This window comes from Bombina bombina, chromosome 2 (assembly GCF_027579735.1).
Source record: "Bombina bombina isolate aBomBom1 chromosome 2, aBomBom1.pri, whole genome shotgun sequence".
Lineage (NCBI taxonomy): Eukaryota > Metazoa > Chordata > Amphibia > Anura > Bombinatoridae > Bombina > Bombina bombina.
This window is the reverse complement of record NC_069500.1, coordinates 1,416,204,615-1,416,214,943: the sequence shown is the minus strand read 5'-3', so window position 1 is coordinate 1,416,214,943 and position 10,329 is coordinate 1,416,204,615.

Sequence of the window (10,329 nt, the reverse complement as noted above, 5' to 3'; positions counted from 1 at the left end):
TTTTGTTCCGTATTGTGACGAAAGGAACGAAAACGATTATTAGACCTAAATTTACCTTTAGATTTTTTATCCTGTGGTAAAAAAGTTCCTTTCCCTCCAGTAACAGTTGAGATAATAGAATCCAACTGAGAACCAAATAATTTATTACCCTGGAAAGAAAGGGAAAGCAAAGTTGACTTAGAAGACATATCAGCATTCCAAGTTTTAAGCCATAAAGCTCTTCTAGCTAAAATAGCTAGAGACATATACCTGACATCAACCCTAATGATATCAAAGATGGCATCACAAATAAAATTATTAGCATGTTGAAGAAGATTAACAATGCTATGAGAATTATGATCTGTTACTTGTTGCGCTAAAGCTTCTAACCAAAAAGTTGAAGCTGCAGCAACATCCGCTAAAGATATAGCAGGTCTAAGAAGATTACCTGAACATAAGTAAGCTTTTCTTAGAAAGGATTCAATCTTCCTATCTAAAGGATCCTTAAAGGAAGTACTATCTGCCGTAGGAATAGTAGTACGTTTAGCAAGAGTAGAGACAGCCCCATCAACTTTAGGGATTTTGTCCCAAAATTCTAATCTGTCAGATGGCACAGGATATAATTGCTTAAAACGTTTAGAAGGAGTAAATGAATTACCCAAATTATTCCATTCCCTGGAGATTACTTCAGAAATAGCATCATGGACAGGAAAAACTTCTGGAATAACTACAGGAGATTTAAAAACCTTATTTAAACGTTTAGATTTAGTATCAAGAGGACCAGAATCTTCTATTTCTAATGCAATTAAGACTTCTTTAAGTAAAGAACGAATAAATTCCATTTTGAATAAATATGAAGATTTATCAGCATCAACCTCTGAGACAGAATCCTCTGAACCAGAGGAACCATTATCAGAATCAGAATGATGATGTTCATTTAAAAATTCATCTGAAAAATGAGAAGTTTTAAAAGACCTTTTACGTTTACTAGAAGGAGGAATAACAGACATAGCCTTCTTAATGGATTTAGAAACAAAATCTCTAATGTTAACAGGAACACTTTGAGTATTAGATGCTGATGGAACAGCAACAGGTAATGTAACATTACTAAAGGAAATATTATCTGCATTAACAAGTTTGTCATGACATTCATTACAAACAACAGCTGGAGGAATAGATACCACAAGTTTACAGCAGATACACTTAACTTTGGTAGATCCAGCACCAGGCAGCGTTTTTCCAAGTATCTTCTGACTCAGTGTCAATCTGGGACATCTTGCAATATGTAATAGAAAAAACAACATATAAAGCAAAATTGATCAAATTCCTTAAATGACAGTTTCAGGAATGGGAAAAAATGCCAGTGAACAAGCTTCTAGCAACCAGAAGCAATAAATAAATGAGACTTAAATAATGTGGAGACAATAGTGACGCCCATATTTTTTAGGGCCAAAAAAGACGCCCACATTATTTGGCGCCTAAATGCTTTTGGCGACAAAAATGACGCCGCATCCGGAACGCCGACACTTTTGGCGCAAAAAAACGTCAAAAATGACGCAACTTCAGGCGACACGTATGACGCCGGAAACAGAAAAGATTTTTTGCGCCAAAAAAGTCCGCGCCAAGAATGACGCAATAAAATGAAGCATTTTCAGCCCCCGCGAGCCTAACAGCCCACAGGGAAAAAAGTCAAATTTTAAGGTAAGAAAAAAATTGATTTATTCATATGCATTATCCCAAATATGAAACTGACTGTCTGAAATAAGGAACGTTGAACATCCTGAGTCAAGGCAAATAAATGTTTGAATACATATATTTAGAACTTTATATAAAAGTGCCCAACCATAGCTTAGAGTGTCACAGAAAATAAGACTTACTTACCCCAGGACACTCATCTACATGTAGTAGAAAGCCAAACCAGTACTGAAACGAGAATCAGTAGAGGTAATGGTATATATAAGAGTATATCGTCGATCTGAAAAGGGAGGTAAGAGATGAATCTCTACGACCGATAATAGAGAACCTATGAAATAGACCCCGTAGAAGGAGATCATTGAATTCAAATAGGCAATACTCTCCTCACATCCCTCTGACATTCACTGCACGCTGAGAGGAAAACCGGGCTCCAACCTGCTGCGGAGCGCATATCAACGTAGAATCTAGCACAAACTTACTTCACCACCTCCATAGGAGGCAAAGTTTGTAAAACTGATTTGTGGGTGTAGTGAGGGGTGTATTTATAGGCATTTTGAGGTTTGGGAAACTTTGCCCCTCCTGGTAGGAATGTATATCCCATACGTCACTAGCTCATGGACTCTTGCTAATTACATGAAAGAAAACCTAAGCTCCTTATTGCCCTGAAAAGGGCATTTGGATGGGCATTGCCCTTAAAAGGGCATTTAGCTCTTTTACATTGCCCAATACCCTAATCTAAAAATAAAACCCACCTAATAAACCCTTAAAGGGACACTGAACCCACATTTTTTCAATTGTGATTCAGATAGAGCATGCAATTTTAAGCAACTTTCTAATTGACTCCTATTATCAATTTTTCTCCGTTCTCTTGCTATCTTTATTTGAAAAAGAAAGCATCTAAGCTTTTTTTTTTCAGAACTCTGGACAGCACTATTTTATTGGTGGATGAACTTATCCACGAATCAGCAAGAACAACCCAGGCTGTTCACTAAAAAAGGGCCGGCATCTAAACTTACATTCTTGCATTTCAAATAAAGCTACCAAGAGAATGAAGAAAATTTGATAATAAGAGTAAATTAGAAAGTTGCTTAAAATGTCATGCTCTATCTGAATCACGAAAGAAAAAATTTGGATTCAGTGTCCCTTTAATAAAACCTAATACTAACCAGTGAAGATCCGCTTACAGTTTTTGAAGACCATACATCCATCCTCATTAAGCCGGGAGAAGTCTTCATCCAAGCGGGCAGAAGTCCTCAACGAAGCCGGGAGAAGTCTTCATCCAAGCGGCATCTTCTATCTTTATCCTTCCGACACGGAGCGGCACCATCTTCAAGACATCCGGCACGGAGCATCCTTTTCTTTCGCTGGATCTTGAAGAATGAAGGTTCCTTTAAGTGATGTCATCCAAGATGGCGTCCCTTGAATTCTGATTGGCTGATAGAATTCTATTAGCCAATTGGAATTAAAGGGTAAAAAATCCCATTGGCTGATGCAATCAGCCAGTAGGATTCAGCTTCAATCCTATTGGCTGATCCAATCAGCCAATAGGATTGAGCTCGCATTCTATTGGCTGTTCCAATCAGCCAATAGAATGTGAGCTCAATCTTATTGGCTGATTGCATTAACCAATAGGATTTTTTTACCCTTTAATTCCGATTGGCTGATAGAATTATACAAGCCAATTAGAATTCAAGGGACGCCATCTTGGATGACGTCATTTAATGGAACCTTCATTCTTCAATATCCAGCAAAAGAAGAGGATGCTCAGCGCCGGATGTCTTGAAGATGGAGCTGCTCTGCGTTGGAAGGATGAAGATAGAAGATGCCGTCTGGATGAAGACTTCTGCCTGCCTTGAGGATGACTTCTTGCCGCTTGGATGAAGACTTCTCACGGCTTGATGAGGATGGATATCCGGTCTTCAAAAACTGTAAGTGGATCTTCGGGGGTTAGTGTTAGGTTTTATTAAGGGTTTATTGGGTGGGTTTTATTTTTAGATTTGAGTTTTGGGCAATGTAAAAGAGCTAAATGCCCTTTTAAGGGAAATGCACATCCAAATGCTCCTTTCAGGGCAATGGGGAGCTTAGGTTTTTTACAAAGGATTTTATTTGGGGGGTTTTACTGTTGGGGGGGTGTTTGTATTTTTATTTACAGGTAAAAGAGCCGATTTCTTTGGGGCAATGCCCCGCAAAAGGCCCTTTTAAGGGCTATTGGCAGTTTAGTTTAGGCTAGGGGTTTTTTATTTTGGGGGGGGGGGGCTTTTTTATTTTGATAGGGCTATTAGATAAGGTGTAATTAGTTTAAATATTTGATATCATTTCTTTTTTGTAATTTAGTGTTTATTTTTTTTGTATTTTAGTTAATTGTATTTAATTAATGTAATTTATTTAATTTTAGTGTAATGTTAGGTGTTAGTGTGAGGCAGGTTAGGTTTTATTTCACAGGTAAATTTGTATTTATTTTAACTAGATAGTTAGTAAATATTTAATAATTATTTACTAACTAGTCTACCTAGTTAAAATAAATACAAATTGAGCTGTGAAATAAAAATAAATCCTAAGATAGCTACAATGTAATTATTAGTTATATTGTAGCTATCTTAGGGTTTATTTTATAGGTAAGTATTTAGTTTTAAATAGGAATTATTTAGTTAATGATAGTAATTTTTATTTAGATTTATTTTAATTATATTAAAGTTAGGGGTGTTGGGGTTAGATTTAGGTGTTAATAACTTTAGTTTAGTGGCGGCGGTAACGTTGGGGGCAGCAGATTGGGGGTTAATAAGTGTAGTTAGGTGGCAGTGATTTTGGGGACAGCAGATTAAGGGTTAATAAGTTTATGTAGGTGGCGACGACATTGGGGGCAGCAGATTAGGGGTTAATAATATTTAACTAGTGTTTATGATGCAGGAGTGCGGCGGGTTAGGGGTTGATATGTTTATTATAGTGGCAGCGATGTCCGGAGTGGCAGATTAGGGGTTAATAAATTTATTTTAGTGTTTGCGATGCGGGAGGGCCTCAGTTTAGGGGTTAATAGGTAGTTTATGGGTGTTAGTTTACTTTGTGACACTTTAGTTATGAGTTTTATGCTACAGCTTTGTAAACGTAAAACCCATAACTACTGACTTCCAGTTTATGGTACGGATCTTGTACTTATAGGCTGTACCGCTAACTTTTTGGCCGGACAGGTAAACTCGTAATACCGGCGCTGTGGAAGTCCCATTGGAAAAGTGACGGCCAAAAAAGTGTGCGGTACAGCTGTACCTACAAGACTCGTAATACCAGCGGTAGTGAAAAAGCAGCGTTATGAGGCTTTTTAACTTATAACGCAAAACTTGTAATCTAGCCGAGAGATAATAACCTTAATTTGAGACATCCGCCAACCACAACCTGAGCCCCAGGGAGCTTCTGACCAGAACTGCAAAGCTAGAATTCTTGGCATTGATGCTAATAATCTGAATGATGGCATCTCTAGTGAAAGCATTAGCCAACTTTAGAAATTGAATATGATCCTGAATCTCCTTTAGAGGGGTTTCTACTGTAATCTGATCCGCTACAAAATCACACCAAAAGTTAGCGGCCCCCATAAATAAAATAATCTGTTAAATTAAAGTGGTATAACAAAATAAAGCATATGATTTTTACACTAAAGTGTTTATTTTATGGAGTTCTTGGGATTTAACAGCCATATAAAAAATATATCAGGGGTGTCACTGGAATTTTATAGGTTGTCCCAAACAAATAGATGATACTGAGCACAGTGCTAAAGCGATAAACCTTTATGGAGCTCTGCTGAAGTCCTATGGGGGAATAATTCCTGTAGTCACTTGTAATATTATAGGCTATCTCTCTCTTTAGAAATTGAATATGATCCTGAATCTCCTTTAGAGGGGTTTCTACTGTAATCTGATCCGCTACAAAATCACACCAAAAGTTAGCGGCCCCCGTAAATAAAATAATCTGTTCAATTAAAGTGGTATAACAAGATAAAGCATATGATTTTTACACTAAAGTGTTTATTTTATGGAATTCTTGGGATTTAACAGCCATATAAAAAATATATCAGGGGTGACACTGGAATTTTATAGGTTGTCCCAAACAAATAGATGATACTGAGCACAGTGCTAAAGCGAAAAACCTTTATTGGAGCTCTGCTGAAGTCCTATGGGGGAATAATTCCTGTAGTCACTTGTAATATTATAGGCTATCTCTCTGTCTCTCTCTCTCTCTCTCCCTTCCTCTGTCTCTCTCTCTTTACATAGGAAATTAGCACATCTCATTAGATGTGCTAATTGCTTATGACAAATTTTTATTATTTATTTACTTTTGAGACATGGAGAATTTTAATCTCAGGCTTTTATCTCCACCATAATTGTAATTAATATATATATATATGTGTTATGCAGCACCACCACAATTTGATTTGTTATGTGGCATAACCATTGTTTGATTTGCTATGCGGTGCTACCACTGTTTAATGTGTTATATGGCATTACCATTGTTTTATTTGCATTTAGCCACCAAATAGCAAGAGCTACTCAGGTACTGAACCAAAAATGGGCCGGCTCCTAAGCTTACATTCCTACTTTTCAAATACAGATAGCAAGAGAAGGAAACAAAATTGATAATAGGAGTAAATGAGAAATTTGCTTAAAATTGAATGTTCTATCTGAATCATGAAAGAAAAAAATTGGGTTTCATATCCCTTTAACTAGCAATGGGGATGGTATGTAATCATGGGGGGGGGGCGCGGAAAAACATAATTTATGCTTACCTGATAAATTCCTTTCTCCTGTAGTGTGGTCAGTCCACGGGTCATCATTACTTCTGGGATATTAACTCCTCCCCAACAGGAAGTGCAAGAGGATCACCCAAGCAGAGCTGCCACATAGCTCCTCCCCTCTACGTCACACCCAGTCATTCGACCAAGAACCAAACGAGAAAGGAGAAACTATAGGGTGCAGTGGTGACTGGAGTATAATTTAAAAATTTAGACCTGCCATAAAAAACAGGGTGGGCCGTGGACTGACCACACTACAGGAGAAAGGAATTTATCAGGTAAGCATAAATTATGTTTTCTCCTGTTAAGTGTGGTCAGTCCACGGGTCATCATTACTTCTGGGATACCAATACCAAAGCTAAAGTACACGGATGACGGGAGGGACAGGCAGGATCTTTATACGGAAGGAACCACTGCCTGAAGAACCTTTCTCCCAAAAACAGCCTCCGAAGAAGCAAAAGTGTCAAATTTGTAAAATTTGGAAAAAGTATGAAGAGAAGACCAAGTTGCAGCCTTGCAAATCTGTTCAACAGAGGCCTCATTCTTAAAGGCCCAAGTGGAAGCCACAGCTCTAGTGGAATGAGCTGTAATTCTTTCAGGAGGCTGCTGTCCAGCAGTCTCATAGGCTAAACGTATTATGCTACGAAGCCAAAAAGAGAGAGAGGTAGCAGAAGCTTTTTGACCTCTCCTCTGTCCAGAATAAACGACAAACAGGGAAGAAGTTTGGCGAAAATCTTTAGTTGCCTGTAAATAAAATTTCAGGGCACGGACTACATCTAGATTGTGCAGAAGTTGTTCCTTCTTTGAAGAAGGATTCGGACACAATGATGGCACAACAATCTCTTGATTGATATTCTTATTAGTGACAACCTTAGGTAAGAACCCAGGTTTAGTACGCAGAACTACCTTATCTGAATGAAAAATCAGATACGGAGAATCACAATGTAAGGCTGATAACTCAGAGACTCTACGAGCCGAGGAAATAGCCATTAAAAACAGAACTTTCCAAGATAACAGCTTGATATCAATGGAATGAAGGGGTTCAAACGGAACACCCTGTAAAACGTTAAGAACTAAATTTAAGCTCCATGGTGGAGCAACAGTTTTAAACACAGGCTTAATCCTGGCCAAAGCCTGGCCAAAAGCCTGAATGTCTGGAACTTCTGACAGACGCTTGTGTAAAAGAATGGACAGAGCTAAGATCTGTCCCTTTAAGGAACTAGCAGATAAACCCTTTTCTAAACCTTCTTGTAGAAAGGACAATATCCTAGGAATCCTAACTTTACTCCATGAGTAACTCTTGGATTCGCACCAATGTAAGTATTTACGCCATATTTTATGGTAAATCTTTCTGGTAACAGGCTTCCTAGCCTGTATTAAGGTATCAATAACTGACTCCGAAAAACCACGCTTTGATAAAATCAAGCGTTCAATTTCCATGCAGTCAGCTTCAGAGAAATTAGATTTTGATGTTTGAAAGGACCCTGAATTAGAAGGTCCTGTCTCAGAGGCAGAGACCAAGGTGGACAGGATGACATGTCCACTAGATCTGCATACCAGGTCCTGCGTGGCCACGCAGGCGCTATCAGAATCACCGATGCTCTCTCCTGTTTGATCCTGGCAATCAATCGAGGAAGCATCGGGAAGGGTGGAAACACATAGGCCATCCCGAAGGTCCAAGGTGCTGTCAAAGCATCTACCAGGACTGCTCCCGGGTCCCTGGACCTGGACCCGTAACAAGGAAGCTTGGCGTTCTGGCGAGACGCCATGAGATCTATCTCTGGTTTGCCCCAAAGTCGAAGTATTTGGACAAAAATCTCCGGATGAAGTTCCCACTCCCCCGGATGAAAAGTCTGACGACTTAGGAAATCCGCCTCCCAGTTTTCCACTCCAGGAATGTGGATCGCTGACAGGTGGCAAGAGTGAGACTCTGCCCAGCGAATTATCTTTGATACTTCCATCATCGCTAGGGAGCTTCTTGTCCCTCCTTGATGGTTGATGTAAGCTACAGTCGTGATGTTGTCCGACTGAAACCTGATGAACCCCCGAGTTGTTAACTGAGGCCAAGCCAGAAGGGCATTGAGAACTGCTCTCAATTCCAGAATGTTTATTGGAAGGAGACTTTCCTCCTGAGTCCATGATCCCTGAGCCTTCAGGGAATTCCAGACAGCGCCCCAACCTAATAGGCTGGCGTCTGTTGTTACAATTGTCCAATCTGGTCTGCTGAATGGCATCCCCCTGGACAGATGTGGCCGAGAAAGCCACCATAGAAGAGAATGTCTGGTCTCTTGATCCAGATTCAGAGTAGGGGACAAATCTGAGTAATCCCCATTCCACTGACTTAGCATGCACAATTGCAGCGGTCTGAGATGTAGGCGTGCAAAGGGTACTATGTCCATTGCCGCTACCATTAAGCCGATTACCTCCATGCTTTGAGCCACTGACGGGTGTTGAATGGAATGAAGGACACGGCAAGCATTTTGAAGCTTTGTTAACCTGTCTTCTGTCAGGTAAATCTTCATTTCTACAGAGTCTATAAGAGTCCCCAAGAAGGGAACCCTTGTGAGTGGTAAGAGAGAACTCTTCTCTACGTTCACCTTCCACCCATGCGACCTTAGAAATGCCAGTACTAACTCTGTATGAGACTTGGCAGTTTGAAAGCTTGACGCTTGTATCAGAATGTCGTCTAGGTACGGAGCCACCGAAATTCCTCGCGGCCTTAGCACCGCCAGAAGAGAGCCCAGAACCTTTGTGAAGATTCTTGGAGCCGTAGCCAACCCGAATGGAAGAGCTACAAACTGGTAATGCCTGTCTAGGAAGGCAAACCTTAGATACCGTTAATGATCTTTGTGAATCGGTATATGAAGGTAGGCATCCTTTAAATCCACTGTGGTCATGTACTGACCCTTTTGGATCATGGGTAAGATTGTCCGAATAGTTTCCATTTTGAACGATGGAACTCTTAGGAATTTGTTTAGGATCTTTAAATCCAAGATTGGTCTGAAGGTTCCTTCTTTCTTGGGAACCACAAACAGATTTGAGTAAAAACCTTGTCCGTGTTCCGACCGCGGAACCGGATGGATCACTCCCATTAGTAAAAGATCTTGTACACAGCGTAGAAACGCCTCTTTCTTTATCTGGTTTGTTGACAACCTTGAAAGATGAAATCTCCCTTTTGGGGGAGAGGCTTTGAAGTCCAGAAGATATCCCTGAGATATGATCTCTAACGCCCAGGGATCCTGGACATCTCTTGCCCAAGCCTGGGCGAAGAGAGAGAGTCTGCCCCCCACTAGATCCGTTCCCGGATCGGGGGCCCTCACTTCATGCTGTCTTAGGGGCAGCAGCAGGCTTTCTGGCCTGTTTGCCCTTGTTCCAGGACTGGTTAGGTTTCCAGCCTTGTCTGTATCGAGCAACAGCTCCTTCCTGTTTTGGTGCAGAGGAAGTTGATGCTGCTCCTGCCTTGAAGTTACGAAAGGCACGACAATTAGACTGTCTAGCCCTAGGTTTGGCTCTGTCTTGAGGCAGGGCATGGCCTTTACCTCCTGTAATGTCAGCGATAATTTCCTTCAAACCGGGCCCGAATAAGGTCTGCCCTTTGAAAGGTATGTTAAGTAGTTTAGATTTAGAAGTAACATCAGCTGACCAGGATTTTAGCCACAGCGCTCTGCGTGCCTGAATGGCGAATCCGGAATTCTTAGCCGTAAGTTTAGTTAAGTGTACTACGGCATCAGAAATAAACGAATTAGCTAGCTTAAGGGTTTTAAGCTTGTGTGTAATCTCATCTAATGGAGCTGATTCAAGGGTCTCTTCCAGAGACTCAAACCAAAATGCTGCTGCAGCCGTGACAGGCGCAATGCATGCAAGGGGTTGCAATATAA